Source organism: Lutjanus erythropterus, chromosome 15 (genome assembly GCF_056507025.1).
Source record: "Lutjanus erythropterus isolate fLutEry1 chromosome 15, fLutEry1.hap2, whole genome shotgun sequence".
NCBI lineage: Eukaryota > Metazoa > Chordata > Actinopteri > Lutjaniformes > Lutjanidae > Lutjanus > Lutjanus erythropterus.
The window spans coordinates 33,336,529-33,357,563 of NC_139331.1; the positions used below are offsets into that span (position 1 = coordinate 33,336,529).

General features: G+C 38.8%; 1 protein-coding gene across 5 annotated transcripts in view; it reads left to right on the forward strand.

The window, feature by feature from the left end:
• The first annotated feature begins 8,465 nt into the window (after positions 1 to 8,465).
• The window catches only part of myt1la (myelin transcription factor 1-like, a), a 103,716-nt gene continuing 91,146 nt past the window's right edge, over positions 8,466 to 21,035 (forward strand). For all 5 annotated transcript variants that reach the window (XM_084737764.1, XM_084737769.1, XM_084737767.1 and 2 more), the window contains exon 1: positions 8,466 to 8,604. The gene's annotated coding sequence lies outside the window, so the exon portion shown is untranslated. The remainder of the gene's footprint in view (positions 8,605 to 21,035) is intronic.

Genomic DNA, 21,035 nt, shown 5'->3' on the forward strand with positions numbered 1-21,035 from the left:
GAGACAGACCTGTGTGTTTCTTTTCTCAGTCTCAATGTTTTATTGAAGGGAGAGTCTATCTAGGTCAGCCTGTTCAAACCAAGCTGGCTCTGTCTCTCTCTCTCTCTGTCTTGGTGTCCTCAGTTCACTCCGCTGTCAGAGCACAGAGACAGAGAGAAGAAGAAGAGATCGCGGGGAGGTGGAGGAGAGACGAGTGCGGCGAAGGGATGTGAAAAAAAACGGGGAGACAGATGAATGGAGGGATAAAAACAGTCAGAGGGATGTGGGAATGAAAAGGGAGGAGAAATGAGGGATAAAAGAAGGATGAGGGGAGGAGAAAGTAATCAGTGTAGGGGTGAGGTGAGGTAAGGTAAAGGATTGGAGAATGAAAAGGGAAGGAAGCAGGGGAAAGAAGGAAGGATGGAAGGTTAGAAAAGAGGTGAAAATTGAGAAATGGAAGGAAAGGATCAAGGAGAAGGAGGACGGAGGGGATGAATGGAAGGATGAGGGAGGTAAATGATCAAAGATGGAATTAAAAATTGAAGGAAAATGGAGGGAATGATGACAGATGTACAGAAGGAGAGAAAATTATATTTGGAAAGTAAGCAAAAATGTGGAGGATGACAAAAAAAAGGTCAATGAAAAAGAATCTTCATTCAAGCCATCAGGCATGAAAACACTGAAAATAATCCGTCCACAGACTCTCTCTGAAACAATTTGCCTCTGTGACCCCGTCCTTTGTTGACCTCTTCTATACCACAGCTCTGGCTAAAAATAAACCAGCAAATGTTTTCTGCGGAGAAAAGGTTTTTCGAGCGCCGTTAACGTGAGATTGCACGCACAGGTGAGAGGCAGGAAACAAACCAGGAAGACAAGGTGCGTTTCAATCCACCTGCTTTTATGCTTGATTAAATTTATGCAGAAAATCTGCAAATAACATGTTTTTTTTTCTTACCTGCAGTGGGAAAAGTTGGTTTATTGATAAAAGCAAAAAGTGAGAATGTGCAGTTGAAAACAGACCTGGCAAATAAATCATGAAGCGTCTGACTTCAACATGTTTCTGCTCCACTGAAGAGACAAAAACATCAGATCTGTGTTGAGCGATGAAGATACTTTACCCTTCCTCACATTAATACATGAAACTAAGAGATATGTCACATTTTTACTCTGGTTTCTACATTTTTATTCACCAGTTTAAGTGTGACTGTAACTATTTTATTTATGCCATCTTCCCCTGAAATAGTTTAATGGTCTTCTGACTGGAGAATTAGCGCCACCTTCTGGGAGGAGTTTTTGTCCTCTGGCAGACCTGCGATTAAGAGGTCAGTTTATGTACAGCTGCCATAATCTTTCCTGAACCATAACCATAGTTTCCATGCAAACATAGCTGATTCAGTGTAATACTTTGTTTTGCCTTGGTGAAAACAACATGCTAACAACAACAACAACCACTGTTTTCAACATGAAAAAGTGGATAAATAACTACAGAAGACATTCAGTGTTGGATCTGTTGTTATGGATTTATTTTACCACGCCTCCAAAATTGATGCTGCAGTTCAAGGCTGGATTACAAAACTTTTGTAATGTATACAATCGCGCCGGAGCTGATGCAGTAAAGCTGCAATGTTAGTGTTAGCATTAGCTTAATGTTAGCCTTTTCTGCTCAGTTTACTTCAGGGCTAACCCCATCACTTTTCCAGCAGTTGGACAACAGAGAAGCTGCAGCTTTTATTAAATGACACACTGTGACCTGAACTGTATATTTACTGCCACACTGACTGCACGTTCTCCCCTTTCTCAACAGTGCCACTCATACTGCGTACCGCTCTGTTCCTTAAAGGAACCGTAATGCTCTTGAAACAGCATCCCTCAATAAGGTCCACTGGAATGTAATTAATTTTACAGGGTAATTGGGGTCGTTGTTAACTGCCATCCTGCAGGAATATAACCTTTTCACTCTGGTAAGAAATTGTGATTAATTGTGCAGGCGTAATAATAATTAGAAGTATGTTGTCATTAGTGTATAATCACCTGAAAATAAGAGTTGTTGTGTTTCCGTTAATTTTGACTGATCCTTTTATATCCGCAGAGGGAGTGGGTCCTCCATGTTTCTACAGTAGCCCAGAACAGACAAAAGAATAACACAGGCGTTTGCTCACCACTATATGCCACTAAATCCCACACACACTGGTCCTTAACGTTCCCTGGCCAACATCTTTTAAAGTATGTAAAAAATATTAATATCAATATTTTGGTTAACATTAAAAAAGGGACTCTTAGTTAAATAATTGACAATTTCTGGACGTGGCCATGCATTTTTTTTTTAGCCTTAGACTCAGATGAGGAGATGACGTACTATAGACATATCAGAATGGTAAGTGTAGTTAGCATCTTTGGACGTTGGAAAAACTTGTTCCCACGTGATGAGACGTAGGTTTCTGCGTGATGACGTTGTTATAGAAAACTCTCAGGTTGAGGAAGCGATAGAATGTGTCCACCTGTCAAAGTTAACTGTAAACAAACCGGAGGTAGGGTGACATCAGAGTAACTGCTAAGTGTTCCTCACTTTACTCTTGTTGTAACTTTCTTTAGCTGTAGCTACCCTCCTAGCTGCCGTTAGCACAGTTAGCTGAGTAGCTTAAGTCCCTAATGTGACCGGAGTCTGGCCGGACCTGCAGCTCGGTGCACCGGGGGAGTGTTTCTGTTCACACCGCGGGAAACTTAACCGGACTCAGCAGCCTCTCAGTGAACAGGGGACCAAACAGTCTCTGAGACAGACAGGGACCAGCTTGACAAAATGAAGTAATCTAGTTAGCTAACTCGTGAAGAAGACGGCAGACGGGGACCAGAGGGACGTGAAGCGAGAGGGAGGTCGGGCATCAGGGAGGCAGCAGGGAGCCACGATATTTTCACATCTAACGTGGTGGATTAAGGATTTCTTTTCAGCCAAACCAGAGCTGGTGAGTGTTGAAGAGCGGAGAGACTAACTAAGAGTTTTTGGTGAGTTTAGTTTTGTTTCTGGTGAGTTTGAAGTGTGTTTTACGGACAGAGAAACGTAACGTTAATTCAGAAGCTGTAGGCAGGGTTGCCAGGTCCGCGGTTTTCCCGCGGAATGGTGCTACTGTTGACGTGTTGCTGCACAAAGGCCGATAGTTTGAATGAAATTATGTTTATATCCAAATCTTATTTACTCCAGGCCAGATCAGCACATGCACATAGTTGCAGTAAGTTGTTGCATGAACTACAGTAAATCCATATGAAGTGAAAACAGTACATTTATATTATCCAGGCAGGCAGGGAGGAAGAGAAGAGAAACGGAAAAGACAAAGAAACAGGTTAGTTTGTGTTCACAGCTCTATTTTATTTATGATAATATACTGTATATAATAACACAAGGCCATTGTAGAACCTAGGTGAAGAACTTTTAATGCTGGCACACATATTATGTATTGTGTTGTTTTGTAGATATTATAATACAGTTTGCAATGGTAGCAATACTGTTGGACTTTAAAAAACAGTGCATATGATTTGTATGGGCATAATTTCAGTTCTGGTATTGGGTTGGTTTTTGTACAGGATTTATTCTCAGTTGGGCTGATTTTGAGTGGCTGTTTGGCTGGTTTTATCACACAGACCTGGCAACCCTGGGTGTACGGTTTATTACAGACAACTGGTGTAAGAATATTTTCTTTCTTGACATTTTTGTGAGGTTTTTTTTTTTTTAGACCATAAAATCTAAGAGCTTGTAGCTGTTCAAATACATCTCTCAGCTGAGGCTATGAGAAGAGCAGACTCCTTTTGTGTGTGGGGAGGAAAAGCAACAACGCTGTAACCCGTGCCACTGCTTTTTGTAATGGATGAAAACAGAAAAGAAAGGATGGAGTCGCTCTTTAAATATACAGACATGTCCCCTATATGAAAACATCTTAGACAAACTTTGTGTAGATACAAGTCGATAGTCAAGGTTAACCGTTTTAAAGGACATCAATATAAGAAAAGCAGTGGAGAGGAGGTTGGAGTTGCAGTGCAGAGAGCTGCCAGGGCAACAGTTGAGTCCCCTGTTAATAAAACAACATTATTCATCTCTGGCCTCTAAATCTATTACAAATCGCACAATGGAAACTAAATGTGTTTTATGATCTGATATAGGGCTGCAACTAATGATTATTATCATATTTGATTAATCAGTTGATTATTTATTTGAGTAATCGATTGATCGTTGTTTGTTTTATCAGAAAATAGTGAAAAATGTTGATCAGTCTTTCCTAAAGCCTAAGGTGAAGTCCTTGAATGAATGAATTGTTTTACGTACAACTCAAAGATATTCAGTTTACTTGTTATAGAGAAGTAAAGAGACAAAAAATGTTCATATTTAAGAACCTGTAATTTTGGCTTTTATTCTTAGAAAGAATCGATTTCATTTAGGTTAGAGGACCATCATCCTGATGATTGTTCGGGTCATGTTTATAAGAACCCAGCATCGACCGGGAAACAAACAGCTGTCCAAGAGTCCGATATTTTTTTGACCCATCCATCCACCCTGACCTCCTCCCTCTGTGGACTTTGTGACTCTTTGACATCACCTGACTTCCTCCTTTGATTCGGCCTATATTCCTACGGCTGTTTGAAGACTTTGCTATTTGACCACGGGGAAAAAAAAAGAGAGAGACGAAGTCATTTCAGGACACTGTTGGACAGTACTGATGCTGGTGTTTCTCCTGGGAGGACAGTCTCTGCTGGAGAGACAGCCTGCCACTGTGAGTGTTTGCAGACCGTGCTGCACGCTGCTCTGATACACAGACTAAAAGAGCACAGCCTGAATGTGTTCTTCGATCTGTGAGCACCTTACAGCTGCTGCACGCAAAGATACTGGAGAGAGGGATTTTAAAAATGCTGGGAAGTAAAGTAGTGCCATTTACTTAAAGGGACAGTTTGGATTTTTTGAAGCAGGGTTGCGTGAGGTACCTATCCATAGTCAGTGTAGTGCCTGTGCTTAGGGAGGCACAATATGGATTATTTTCAACCAGTAATTACTTGCTTCTCATTGCTTATAAGATAAGATTTGTATTTTCAAAAGAAGTTCATATAACCTGTAGTGATGAAGATGAAAGATGATTTAATGTTCCACAGCTATGACTGAACCAAATCTAACTAGTTAGTCAAGTTCATCAAAAAATATCACTAACGTGGTCTTTTTCATAGCATTTTGCCTAAGAATTAAAATTACATGCTTTGACAGTCTGTCACATAAGATATTATTAGAACCGATATTATCCCGATGGTGATAACAACATAGACGGATATAGCTGTGATAAGCAAATATCAGCACGCCCTCAGTTTGGAGAAGCAGCAGCAGCAGGGGTACCAGTGTAGGATGTCGGACCTGATATCAACACGCCAGCAATATTCTTTAGTTACGTATATAAAATCTAAAATTATATCAGGGCACCGAAATAGTAAAATGTCACTCATATTTTTAATAATTATAAATTGTCATGAATAAAAAAACACACATGTAGAACAACCTGAATTAAGAAAAAAAATAAAATATACATAAAATGCAGACATGTACCTCAACACCGATAGCTCCAAGAGCTATATATTTGCCTGGTTCTAGTAGGAAGTGAAGCAATGTACTGCTGTGGAAAGGGTCAGCAGCAGAACATATTTTAGCCACCTGAAAAAGTTAATGGTAGTTTAACTGTATGGTATATTTAGAATATTTTCGCTGCTTTACCGTGCTGTCAGACAACTTTTTCTGATGGGAAACTGCCGTTATATAAGAAAAATATCGCTTTCTACAAAACCACCTAACTCCTAATTTTACTTCACAGATCAGAGGAGTTGCTGCTCTACAGCTGCTTCGAGCAGTTAGTTTGTGTTATTGTGTGACTTCGGTGAACTAACCCTTTAAAACACTGAAGTCAGACGATAACAAAAACACACTGATTGTGGCAACGGTGTCACAGTTTGTCACGCAGGAAGATGGACTCAAAATGCAGACCAGGCAGAGCTGGTGCACTTTAAATGGTTCAATGTGTGGAATCAAAAATACAGCAGAAGGCTCACGGGTAGTCAGGCAGGCAAAGGCCAGGGCATCTCTGCAGCACTACAGTGCGTCATTATAATTCCGTTATATCACATTCTTTACCTTTATCAAAAAAAAAAAGCAGCTTCTGCGATTTGGATATTGCACTCGGCCATTTTGCAATAATATTTTGATTAATTGTGCAGCCCTAGTCACAATCAGGATAAACAGCCCAAACGCAATCAAAATCCAAAAAGGAGCCGACAGGAAATCAAAAGTCCAATAGATCAGCAGAAAGTCCAGAAACTAAACAGAAGTCAAAAACACAGAGAAACGCTGGGACAAGGGCTGGAACGCTTGACATGAAAACAAAGATGAACTGACAACGAAGGAGGGAAGACACACAGACTAAATTCACAGGGAACTAATCATAAAAAGACAAAGACAGGAGGTAAAGTAAACAAAGACACATGATGGAAGAGTCTTAAGTATAACAAAAAGTAACTGAGCAGAAGCCCAAAACTATGACAAGTAGTAGTCTGGCAACTTCCATGTTTGGACGGGTAAAACTACTGTTTTTGCCAGTGGAGTCTGGTTGGTTTGGAGAGGATGATATTTGACTTATATAACAGCAATTTCCTGTTGAAAAGAAGAATTGAAGAAGATTGCTTAGCTTCTTAAACCAACTGCTTCTCCAAAGTGGGGTCGTGCCGATCGCCATCTACTGTAGGTAAAACGCTGACTATGGATAACTCATACAGTTCACCTTCAAAAAATCCAAACTATCCCCTTAATCTTGGATTTTGTAAACTCTGTATTTGGTCCAGATGCTGTGCTGCCCTTTTTGAGCAGGTAGTCAAACAGTCCATTGGGTGGTCCTTCCTAATGAATTAGAGAGCTAAAAGACAAACAAAGTGTCGTGCCAGGGGAGGACACTAAAAGGATTTTTAACAATCTGACAACCTACAAGTTATTTTAAAGGAACAATATGCAACAACTGCAAAAATGAGTCCTGCTGTCCAAATAGTGAGCTGGAGCCATAGACCGTATATTAAATAGGTTGAATCCCTATTTAAAACACAATCTATGGTTGAAACTAATTTTTTTCTCCTCCCCAGAAATGCCAGAGACAGGCAGGCAGCAGAGGCTCTGCAGGAGCGCAAGGCGAATGCACCATCGTGAACTGACGATAAGAAGCAACAACAGCAACTCCTCCACTGTAAGTTGATCAGCTGTTTATAACTGTCAGTTGTCTGTCAATGTAAAAGTTAAGCCCGTTATCCTGACAACAGAAGCCCACTGCTGTGAAAAAAAAAGTGGCTGCCTGTCTGACTGCCTGCCTGCCAAAGTCCATTAACATTTTGCTCAATTGAACCGTTTTAAACATTTACTCCTTCTACAAGATTGCTAATGATTTCTTTCGACTCATAAACAGAGTCTTACTAATTCGGCCAACATTCGGCATTCATTTTAACTCTAATTAAAATGAACTGGAAATATAAAGGAGGACAATGCGACTGTAGTGTTGCTGTCAGAGAGGCAAGTATTTCAACTTCCCTAACCTCTGATGACATATCATGATTGTTTTATGGTTTATTACAGTAAATACATTACAGATTTCTCCTTTAATTAATGGTTTATTAATGATCTGTTAAACTTCAGATTTAGCAATATGAATGGTTAGATAGTGCAACTAATAATAATAAAGTTACAGTCTAAATTGGAGTCTAACTGCTGTGTTGCAGAGCTGAACAAAGGAAATTACACACTGATGCATTTCAACGCCTATAGAGACTTGTGTGTGTGTGTGTGTGTGTGTGTGTGTGTGTGTGTGTGTGTGTGTGTGTGTGTGTGATCTGGTCTGCGGGCTGGAAAATCAAAACAACACCCAGAGACTGACTGCAGGGCTGCCACACACACACACACACACTCACACACGCGCCGTCTACATGCTTTGAATTAATTCAGGGAGAGAGAGAGAGAGAGGGAGAGAGAGAGAGACAGGGAATGCGTTGCCATCCTTGGAGAGAGCCTGCCTGCACATCCCCCCCACCTCCCCCTCGCCTCCTGATCGCTTGTTCGCTCTCCATCGGGCGCGTCGCCGCCGCCGCCGTGTCTGCGTGCGCGCCCCCGAGAAATAAAGAGAAAAGAGGAAAAAGGAAGAGGAGGAAGGAGAGAGAGAGGTAAACCCGCCGTCTTCTTCTTCTTCTTCTTCTTCCTCCTCTCACTGCTGCAGTGTCTGATTCTCCCTCCACCATCTTCATCATCACCACCATCATCATCCTCCTCTACTCCCTCCTATCTGTGTGTCTGGGTCTCCCCCCTCCTCCTCCTCCTCCTCCTCCTCCTCCTCCTCCTCTCTCCTCCCTGCTCTCATCCCTCCTCCTCCTCCTCCTCCTCCTCCTCCATCCCAATGAAGGCACGGCCAAATATCACAGCGACAAAAGAGAGTGTGTGCGTGTGTGTGTGTGTGTGTGAGAGAGAGTGAGAGAGAGGGAGAGAGAGTGAAGAAGGCTGCAGACTTCCCGAGCAGAGCGAGAAAGAGGAGAGGAGGAAGAAGAGGCAGAGGTAGAGGAGTCTCCATCTTCGCCATTCCAGTACGTTTCCCTTTCTTTCTTCTATATTAATCCTATAGTGATACTCTGAGGCTCGTGACGCTCCGTATGCGCCTTTCTCTGCGCCTTTAACAGCTCCGGTCACCTCTGTGATATTCCTATAATGTTCCTGTAGTGTGTCAGTCATGCTTGTGTTGTTCCACAGCTCAGTTTGTGTTGACAGTCCTCTGTGATATTCCTCTAAGCTCTGACAGTGTGTCTGTGCAGCTCCGAATGCGTCTTTACAGGGACATTGTCTGCTTTATGTTCCTATAACACTCCTATACTGTGTTAGTCATGCTTCTGTTGTCTCAAGGCTGAGTTCTAGTCTCCTCTAGTCCTATAATTTGCTCATGTTTTCTGTTACATTGCAGTATTCTTTGTCTTTAGTGTGCTTTTAATGTGAGTTTTCAGTCTCATGTCTTATGATATTCCTACAGTGACCTGTGGTGTCTTTGCTGCTCGGTCCTTAGTGACCTTATGGCACCTTTTGATTATGTTTATGCTCATTCTTCATTATCATAGCTATATATAGTTCCAATATTATTACTTTGAGGTGCCCACTGCTCTATAATATCCTTGTAATATTTCCGTAATGTTCCTCCAGGGTGCTGTGAAGCCTGTATTGTTATGTATAGTGTCTATAGGATATGATAATCCCGGCTGGAACCGTTGTGTGTAATATTTTGTATTCCTACAGGGTGTCAGGGAGTTTCACTGCTCACATAATATTGCTATAATGCCTCCACACTGAGCCAAAGTGCGTCTGTGCTACTAATTAGTGAGTCTGCAGTGACCTTATGGCACCTTTTTATTTAAGTTTATCCCTCTGTTTGAACTAAAAAAAAAAAAAAAGTTATTATATACATGTGGCGTCTGTATCAGCAGTGGTGGAAGAAGTTATCAGATTTTTTACTAATTGTAATTGTAGTCCTGCATTTAAAATCTTACTTAAGTAAAATATGGAAGTATTATCAGCAAAATGTACTTATTGTGCAACCTAAATATTCAAGTTCCCCTGGTGGCTTAAAAATGTGAGTTATCTGAACATGTGAACGTTAATTAAATGATCAAAAGTAAAAGTACTGATTGTAAAAAGCTGTCAGTGTTTCAATATTATATATAATATTTTTGGTTTAATTTTATTACTGCAGTTATGTTTATGATGGATTTTACTTATGTAGATGTTTATGGTTGAGATAATTTTCACTGTAAATCATTTTAAAGGGTAAGTGCACCCCAAATTCAAAAATACTCACTTTCCCCTGGACTGTCGTGTTGGTTATCCAGTGAGATTTTGTTTGGTGTGAGTTGCAGAGTTTCGGAGATATCAGCCGTAGAGATGAAACCCCCCCCCTAAAAATCATAACCCGGTTACTCAAGATAATTCACAGACCTTGTTGTGAGCAGTTTCATGTAGGAATAATTTCTTCTAGTCTAAACAAGGTAGTTCTGGAACATTCTGATACAGCAGAAAGAAAGTTACGAAACTTTAAACATGATTTAGAAAAAGTACTTAAGTATTGATACTTTTGACAACCTTCAGATCCTTTACTGAAGTAAAAATACTAATACCACACCGTGAAAATACTCCATTACAAGTAAATGACCTGCATTTAAAACCTCAAGTACAAGTATATAATTATCAGCAAAATGTTAAGTATCAACAGGAGCTGCAACTAGACTGGACATTTTATATAAAAAAAAAAAACTCAAAATGATTAATTGACTGTCTGTTAATAATTGAATGAATAATCATTGCAGCTCCAATATCGAATTCTGCAATAAAATAGTCCCCGTCAGTGTTTTACTCTTGTATCTGATGTTTTTGGATTAATATTACTGCTGCTTTAATGTGTGTGTTGCATCTTACTGCTGTAGATGTTTGAGTTTGAGCTCATTTTACACTGTAAATAATTTTAAACTGGTTCAACTTAAAAACTGCTGCCTGGAAAATGTGCTAAATATTTGGTTCAAATTCATCTTATGAGTTTTGAAAATGGAAAAACAATTGAGTTAGTGGGCTATAATATTCCTACAGTGACCTGTAATCTGTAATGTGTCTGTGCTGCTCGGTTCTTAGTGACCTTATGGCACCTTTTGATTATGTTTATGCTCATGCTTCATTATCATAGTCGTATGTAATGTCTGTATTATTACTTTAAGGCACCCACTGCTGTGTAATATCCTATAATATCCTTGTAATATTTCTGTAATGTTCCTACAGGGTGCTGTGTGGCTGTATTGTTATGTATAGTGTTGGCTATAGGATAGACTAATAGGATATTATAATAATCCTGGCTGGAACCGTTGTGTGTAATATTTTGTATTCCTTCAGGGTGTCAGAGTGTCAGTGCTCATATAATATTGCTGTGCTACTAATTAGAGAGTCTGTAGTGACCTTATAGTACCTTTTTATTAGGTTTATCTCTTCTGTCTGAACTAAAAATACCAGAATTTTAAACTTCGATACAGTACTAGTAATAACAAATGATAATCAGCACCTCTTTCATCAAAAATTAAAAGTGCTCATTATGCATTGAAATGGACCTTGTCAGTGTTTTACTATTATATATGATGTTTTTGGATTAATATTACTGGTGCAATAAAGTGCATGTTGCATTTTACTGCTGTAGATGTTCAAAGTTGAGCTAATTTTACACTGTAAATCATTTTAAGCTGGTTCAACTCATAAATATAAGTTCTGCTGCTGCCTTAAAGAGGTGAATTGTCTCTACATGGGTTGAATATTTGGCTCAAAGTCATCTCATTTCATCTCTCTCTCTCTTTTTTTTTTTTGAAAATGTAAAACTAAGTGAATACTAAGTGAATTTGACAAACAGTGAAGTTTAATGAGCTCATGAAATTAAGTTGAATTAACTAAATGCATTACGGTACACTATAAAACATCATTAACTTAACATAGATATGTAGCTTTATTATTATTCTCAAGTTAATTCAACTTAAAATTTTTAGTTTTTATTTCCTTGCATGTTTTGTTCTGACTTGAAAACTTTTGACTTGAAATGATGAAATGAATGAATGCACTGCTGTGATCAAATAAGAGACATGAACATTAGACAACTTTGAACTAATTATGTTGAGCATGCTTCAAATGATTTACATTGTACAGAATGAATTTGAAACCGATCTTAAATCACGGTTAACATCTTTTAAACTATAATTAAAAGAGACAGCCATGATTTATCTTAACATGTATGAAAGATGCACAGTATGTTTCTTCAAACTAAAAAAAGGGGGTTGAACAGAGTTTAACTCTGAAAAACTGCATTCTGGGAAGTCTGATGAACACATTTCTTTTGAAACCTAATTTAATGAACTCACAGCAGTACATTGATTCAGCTCAAAAGAACAACTCAAGTTCTGAAGTGATCTGAAAATAAATACTAGAAATTTTAAATTGATATAACTTGTGAGCATTTAAACATATATATTTATGTTAAGTTAACAGGAAAAAATCAGTTGATCCCACTATAATCCTGTATGATGTTTTACAGTGAACTTTGCACTGTCAGGCAGTTGAATTTACAGCAATGCATCATGGTCTATGAGATCATTATATGCTTGTTGTGTCGCTCTTCAGTGAAAACCACGTATCTCTAAAAGTAAACTTTTCATGGTGTCAGAAAAACAGCCTGTTTTCAGATTTTCCAGCTCAACCAAGAAAGGTTTTAAGTAGTTTATTTACTTTAAGAAGAAGTTGAATTTTTTCCACCAACACTTCAGTTTATCACAAACATTCAACATCAGCACATCTGGAAATAAAGGGTTTTCACTGGACAGGAAGGGTGTGAAAAATTATAAAGTAACTAAAGCATTGACAAATGATGATATAATGCTGATAGATGATCAATGTAGTGGAGTAAAATGATAATATTTGATTCTGAGATTTCCTGAAGTGGAAGTATGAATTTGCAAAAAATGGACACTCTCAATTACAGGTACCTCAGGTTTGTGTGTCAGTGTTGTTCTTCAGTAAAAGTGCTTAGTTACTTTCCATCACTGTTTACTGTTTTCTCAGTTGAACTGTCCTTGAATTATTGAATTGATTTAGTTGAATCTGCACAACAAACTCATTGACTCCTGCAGTAAAATATTAGTAAATGAACATGAGTTTATTATATGTTTATGTTTAAGTAACGCTTGACTAAAGTAACAGAACTGAAATACACTAATAGTTAAAGGAGCAATATGCAGCAATTGCATGTGCAGAAATGAGTAAAGCAGGCCAAACAGCGAGTTGAAGCTGCAGACTGTAAATTAAATAGGTTGAAATCTTATTTACTATACAGTTTTGAAGCAAGCAGAGAGCTCTGCAGGCTGCAGGAACGCTGCAGGAGCGCAGGATGAATGCAGCGTCGTAAACTGACAAGAACAAGCGATGATGTTGTTCCTACACTGTAAGTTGATCAGCTGTCTGCAGACTGCTTTCCAAACTCCGTTAACAGTTTGCTCAATTTAACCGCTCTAAACATCTGCTCCCTCTGAAAGATTATTAATGATTCGTAACGACTCATAAATGGACACTTACTCATTCGGCAAACATCCAGCATTAATTTGAGCTCTAATTAATGAAACAGTCAAATTAAAACTTTTTTTTTGGCCCAGAATAGAAATTTGAAAGGACACCGCAGCTGCAGCACTGCTATTAGAGAAGCGATAATTTCAACTTAGCATGTTTCCTTTATCTCTGATGACATATCACGGTCATTTTATGATTTATTACAGTAAATATATTAGAGATTTCTCCTTTAGATCCACTTCAGTTGGCAGAAATATGACTTTTACATCTTGTGGCAGCTGAGAGTACGACAGAAACACAGTGAGACACTGCTAAAACTCACCCTGCAGTATAACATCAAACAATGTCCATCAAGGGACACCATGACGTAAAACCTGGAACGCATCCAGCCATCATCATCCAACCCAATCACCAGAAGTACAGTAATGTAATGTCTGCTGGAGTGAAATATCTCTCATTACAGGGTCCTGTGAATTATAATATGTTCTCTACAGGAAGTAAGCAAGTCAAAAATATTTAAGTATACATAGTTTTTTGATGCCACATGTTTAAAATTATACAGTATCCCCTAATTGTAGTACCAAAAGTTACCAAAGCTATAAAAGAAATGATCTAAGTGCTCATTCAAGACCTCGATTCAGGTCAGTCTTTATTGTCCTGCCTGAAATTTGGCTGCAACAAAACCAGACAGTGTTCACTGACATTGTCTCTCCCAGCACTGTGTGCACAATGTTAATAAAAAAACAGAAAATAAGTCATATTATATGTGCCTTGGACTTTTTTTTTTCCTTTTTGTCTTGGTCTTGGAATAGCTATTGATTATTGTTTTTTAATACCAGTATTGTTGCAAAGTTTAAAATTCTGGTATCATGACAGGTTTACACTAGGCTTCAGCAACCTTAATATATCCATGTAAGTATTCTTAGTATTCATGTTAGGATCAGAGTGGACAGTGTAAAGTTAACTTTCTTCATTTCAAAAGTTTTACTGCTGTAGTGCGCTCTCTCTGTGCTGTTTGTGTCACGGAGCTCCTACATGTTGTTGTTTGAACGCACCAGCAGCGAACTGGGAGGAAAGTTTAACAGCAAAGCTGGATTTGGAGTCAGAGAAGTGTTCGAGTGAAGTTTAGAAGTCCTGATGTCTTTCTGAATGAATGATTAAAACTTGTGGGGTTCTTCAAACTTTCTGATCCCTCTGTAAATAGAGAATATAATGAAGACAAAAAACTAGAGAGGGATATGGCTCGCCGCAGGGTGAGAGCTTGCAGTGATAGCCTGGGTATGAAAAGTTAGATGAAAAGATCGATTCAGCAGGAAACTAAATTTATGCTTAAAGTACATCGTGGATGATTTATCGTTTAGTGGCGCAAAATCGTAATCATAGTCCGTAGTCTACAGTCCTCATATACTAACTCAGAACATGTATGGGAAGTACATTTACAGTAAAGTACTTAATTCTAGAAATACTGTTCCACAAATGAGGTACAATCAGAACCCTAGTAGATTTTGAAGAAGTGCCATCACACTCCACACCACCAAAATAATCAATATACATTTTCTAATAGTGACTTAGACTTGTATCTGCACATTATTTGATCAAATATCAAAAGTAAAAAGGTAAAATTGTTCCTTAGAGCTGCACTAATTAATATTAATGACAATAGCCGTGTTTCCATCAGTGTATTTTTATGCGTATTGATGGAATCAACAAACTTCCTCAACTTTGCAGCAAAGTTTTTACGCTCGCTTGAGGGCTTTTTGTCTTTTTCTAAAAAAAAATAGCTGATGCTCTTATTGAGAGATCTGACGTAGCAAATATTAACATGACTGATCAGCTGTTTCCGCTCATGGCTCTATAATCAGAGAGTTGTTGGGGTCGCAACAGTTCACGCAAATTCAACGAATCCCTGTGAATTCTGCACTATCTTGCAATTTTCTCCAAACTTTTCAGCAAATTTGACTAATCGTTGTTGCTTCCTGTGAGTTATACCAGTCGTAGCAGTCCCCCTGTGCAAACATAATACATGTATGTTTCAATGAACTCAATATTTTGTTTGATTATTCACTATTTTTTACATTCATATATCGCGGTTACTGAAAAGAGCACATTTGTCAGTGTTGTTGACATTTATCAACGCTCTGTGCATCTTTAATATTTGATCATTTTGTTCAATTTTGACTGAGTTTGGTCTCCAAAAACATTTTGCTTTCTTGTGGAATATCCCCCAAGTGACCCTCTTCATCTACAAACAAAGCAGATTTTCTTATAATTTTTATAATTCTGAGCCTTTTTGGTGAGGTTACTGAGAAAACACAGAGCACTTCTCCCTGGTACGCATTGCCTTTGATTTTAATGAATCAAACAAAAAAAATCTTGAACTTTCTTTTGCAATCTTCACTTGTTCCCTCAATTTCATTGCAAAAAATGCTTAAAAACATTGCAACATGCGTTTATTATTAAATTTGGATGAAAACATGCGTGAAGAATACAAGCTGTACAGTACATTTTAGCGTCTTTCAGCTCATTTTGCTTTTTTTAGGCCACAGTTGGCAGCTGATAACCTCCCTGTTCACTACCTACCCAGCAACAAAACAATCAGACAGACAGCATTAACAACTGTGTCGACTGTAGCAGCTAAAGAGCTACAGAGACATTTTTCTCAGGAGACGGTGGGACCCAAAAACAGAGCTAAAAAATGAGTAAATATTTGATTTACATTAATCAGGAGGGCACAAACACAACTCCAAATGAGTGTTAATGTTGCTTTGTGTCTGTCTGAATGTGAAATAAGTAACTGATGCTAATTTGTTTGCCATAATAACCCCATACTTCATATTGGTGCTGTGTTTTCAGTTCGTTCTTCTGCCCCCAAAAGGCCAAAGAAGTCACATAAATGAGGGATAATGTACAGTGAACAGGCCATTATTGTGAAACAAAACCTGACAGGATGTTCCTGAATAGTTCTGAAGGGGTTTATTTAACAATAATGTACTACTCGCTTTACATTATCACACTTACTACATGCTTACCTGCCAAAATACATAAATAATTTGACACAAAATATTGATTTTAAAATGATTTTATGGGAAAAAAAAATCTGCGTCCAGAGCAACGGCCTGTTCTTCTTTTATACCGATCAATGCCTGCCATACAGAAATAAGAGACCTTTTCTGTCTAAATTCTAAAATTTTGTTCCTCCCAGAAAGATGGCTGTGTCTCCAATTTAAACTGTTTTGGTCCAGTGTTATCCAGCTTGTTTGTTAGCCTTTTAGTTGTTTTTCTAGTTAGTTAGTGAGCTAATTAGTCAGGGAGCCGAGGTTGTTAGATAATTAGCCTGTCACTTATTTGGTTATTTGGCTTGTTAGCGTTCAGGAAACAGTTTTCTGCCTGTTAGTGGATGTGGAATCTCTCTCTTTATCTGCATTTTATCATCATGTTCATCATTCTGGAGGGACAGGAATATTGGCCTGTGACCTCTGACCTGCTCTTTCTTGGTTTGAAGCTAACAATCATCTTCTCTGTTGAGAAGGACGACGGGTGGAGAAAAGACAAAATCTGGTACAGTTATACCTGATGTGTGGCTCCAGTAGTTGGTTGTTGTTTGGCTGTGTAAACATCGAAGGTGAGCTCAGCTGAAAGCTAATGAAACAAAACCCCAAAACCCTGCTTTATTTCCTGTCTGCTCTCTGCAGAGACAGACCAGAGCTGGTGATCGTCCATTACTGCAGAACAAAATAAACCTTCCTCCTCTCTGCGGTCGTGCACGCCACCTGTGTGTGACCGAGCATATCAAACACAGGCTCAGCTTACAGTCGACCAGCCACACCAGACTGCTGCTGGTCACACCTGTAGGTCTACTCACATCACAGACCTGAAGCATTTCCCTGTGATAAACTGAGCTGATGCATTTCAATGTGTCTTTGCAACCTGGCTGTTACTGTATTTTCATAGTATTTGCGGTCTTTCCTATCTGTTAGGATAACTTTTCACTTAACAACTTCATTTAAAAGATCTGTGGTTAAAGCAGCGACACTGAATGCAGCTTTATGACAAACCGCAGGGACCCATTTCACCAGATTTTAAATATTCAACTGGGATTTAAAACCAAAGCATGTACTTGCAACCCATGCATCTATGAGACCTTTGTGAGACTTAACTGCACAAGCTGAACTTTACTCAAGAATATAAAAACAACACTTTTTGTTTTTGTTCCCATTTTTCATGAGTTGGAATAAGAGACCTACGACCTCTTCTGCGCACACAAAAAGCTTATTTCTCTCAAAGTTTTTTGGTCACAGATTTGTTAGAATCTGTGTTAGGGAGTGCCTCTCCTTTGCCAAGAAGGGAATCCAAGATTTGTGAAATTATCAGGAGATTTTTCTTGTGGTTTCCGTTGAAACGAGTTTTTTTCAGCTTCCTTTGTGGACATGCTGTCTGCTGTTGCCTGCCGACAGGGACAGCATGAATAACTGGACTGACGATGTTAGACAGTGGCCGTCAGTGACTATTGAAGGTACCTGTATCGATGGCGATATCAACGTAAAGTTTTACGTAGTAGATGTTGGTTGTGACAATAGCAAGAAATAGATAACGTAGAAAGAGAAAAAATGGACCTCTGCCGTATTTAAGTGTTGAAATTCTGTGGAATAAACTTCTGAAAAAAAAAATAGATGTAGGAAAGTTTTCAAAGTTTTCGGGAACTGAGTCGTTTCTGTTAATATGTGGGGCACTCTTCATGAAGTAAACTTCCAGTACTTCCAGTACTTCCATGTATTCATGTGTAGAGATGCTGATTAACCAGCACAGGTGTGTCTTAGACTGGTCACAATAAAAGGACACTTTAAAATGAGCAGCTAAAAGGCACTGAACTATGGCTATTTCACATCAGGCTACAGGTACCAATTTACTACTCTGCCTCTGACTGGCTTATCATGATATTCTTACCCTGACTCTAACCAATCACTGCTCATGCCTCAACCTAACCAACCAACCAATGCAATGAGTTCTAGCCAATCAGAGGCAGAGTAGGGCAGATCATGACTTTGTCCTCCTGGGAAAAGAATTCGGTATCTGTTGCCCTGTGTGACATAGCGATAGTTTGGTGCCTAATTAATGTCTTTTTCACAGATTTTAACAAATTTGTGAACAAAATTTGACAGAAGTAGACATCTTGTCTGCACAGAAGAAATGAAAAAAGGTAGCAAAAAGAAAACTGTTGCGTTTATAATTTTGGTGAGTATACAATAGCTGCCCAACATGATCAGCATCTGAATGCCAAATCTGCATATCTAGCTCCACTAGTCTTACAAATAGCCACTAATTAGCAACTAATTAACAACTTTTGTATGCATGTGTTGTGTCCCTTGACCTTTCTTACCAGTGACAAGAATGGCACTGCTCTCATAACAAATTGCACAATAAAACCCTCTTTCTCTGTTTCCTTAACCTGCAGCCTTTACATTACTGTGAGCTTATTCAATTTAAAGCTGGAACACACTGTACAGTTTCATTAATTGTGTATGTTGTGTTAGCTTGCACTCCGCAATGGTATGTCTGGACAGCCAGAACCTGCAAACACTGTACAGATCAATGGACCAGCCATTACATGGAGCTCACATTTAACAGTGAAATTCATTCAAACAAAATGACCATATCCTCGATGTTTAGAGAAGGAGAGAAAGACAGCTTTACTTTGTGCAGTTCTACAATGATGATAAAGTAAGAAGACAAAAACAAACATTGAGCTGCAGATGGTTGGAAGATGCAGGCAGGAGTGTTGTGCATAAACGTGCTCATGTTGTGAAGAGTGAACTGAACATATCCATTTGCAACTAATGAAGGTGATTGTGAGCTTGGAGAAAACGAAAGCAAATCAGTTCGATTCAATTAGTTAATTGAAATTTATTGTCAGTAATGTGCCGACACATATGTAAATGAAAACGAGCACATAGCACGGGGCTGTTAGAGCTGCTGTGTCCTGCGCGCTGCCATTTTGAAAGTAACATGATATAATTAATTTATTGGGACTGTAAACCTGTGCAACACTGGCTGATAATTTGGTTTGTGTTCTGCAGCAAAGTTCAATCTTCTATCACAGTAGAGATGTAATAATGCATCAAATATTCAATATTGTAATAAAAAATGTCTGAGTAATAGCTCTAAATCAAAATTGAAATGAACTTTAAGTTTCAATATTGGAATCAAATTGAAATCAATCACAGGATCTCCCAGTAATTTTTTTGCACGCTGACATGGTGGCAGGCATTAAGCATAACTGTACAGAAACAGCATCACAATATCTACTGTCATATCACGATACAATATAATATCAATATATTGCTCAGAGCTACATCAGTGTTAGAAGATTTTCTTACATCATGACCTCGAAAATTGAAAGTGCGATTGAATCGTGAATATTGAGAATCACGACACCTCCGCTCAATACCGCACCAGAATATGATGATATCTACCCTGATATTACATGTTGGATTATATTATTTTATTATTTTTATGTTATTTTGTAAAAGGACTCCTACTGACTGCTGCATTGTTTTTGTTTTGTAATTGTACAATTCAAACAGTCATTGCCAAAGACCTTAGGTTGGGCTGGCTACTTTTATTTTAAAGCAGAAACACTTAACAAGTTAAGAGGAAAACCAAATTTTATACATTTAATAAAGGACATCTTTTCAAATCATTGTTTTTCTTTGTTTTTCAATATCACGATAAGCATCGTATGTGGACTTTTTATCATGGTTTTAACGTACCTTGAGATTTTAGTGCTGTTACATCCCTATAACCACAGCACAGTCTCAGCCAAGATACAGTTTTACTATTTCAGTAATATTAAAAAAAGCTCACTGCAGTTTATAAACCAATCTTTTGACAGCAGCCGTGAGGGAAATCCCGCTGTGGAACTGCTCAAACTGCAGGCCACAAATTTCAAACCTTTCAGAAATCTGATTGTCTTGTGATCTCATCCAGATCGTTGATTGTTGAGGCAATTAATCAGGCGTTGTGACTTGAAACAACAACTGATCTGGCAGAAATTCGGCCCCGGTTTCTAGGATACCGGGACTGCTGAACTGTTATCGAGTCCAACTCGGTAACTCGAGCGCTTGTGAGACGTGAGACTGACAGAGAAAATCAGCATCACATGTGTCTGACAGGGGAGGAACAGACTGTGTTTCTCCATGATGGAGGATCAGCTGGTTACTGTCGAGTCTGTGATGAAACTGTCAAGTCAAACCGCTGAGACCTCATCTGAACTACCTGTCTGTCTGTGTCACTGTCTGTCTGTCCGTCCCGCTGTCTGTTTCTGTCTGTCCGTCTATGGTTTATTAAATCTGAGCTGCCGCCAAGACACCCATCAATCTGATTAACTCCTTGTGATCAATAGAGGTCACCATACACACACACACACACACACACACACACACACACACACACACACACACACACACACACACACACACACCAGAAGGCATCATCCACTTTCTATTCTTGAGCTCCGAATGACTCATACTGTAAAAAACACACATACACACTCTGTACAACACACACGCACACACACACACACACACTTTTAATGATTCATCACGGGTAGATTCTGTTCTTCATGGCGTGTGTGTGTGTGTGTGTGTGTGTGTGTGTGTGTGTGTGTGTGCTGAGACTCATTCATGTGAATGGCAGACAGACCAGCAGCTGTGGAATCTAATTTAAAGTCGTGTTATTAATGCAAAACAGTTTTTAATTTGCTCCATCAGCTGTGATCTCTGACCTTTGACCTCGCCGTAGTCTGTTACCTGTAACTTCTCTCATCCCTCACCTGAACTGAACTCTCCACTGACAGTTTTTCTGGGTTTTCGGTCATGAAAAGGGACAAATTATC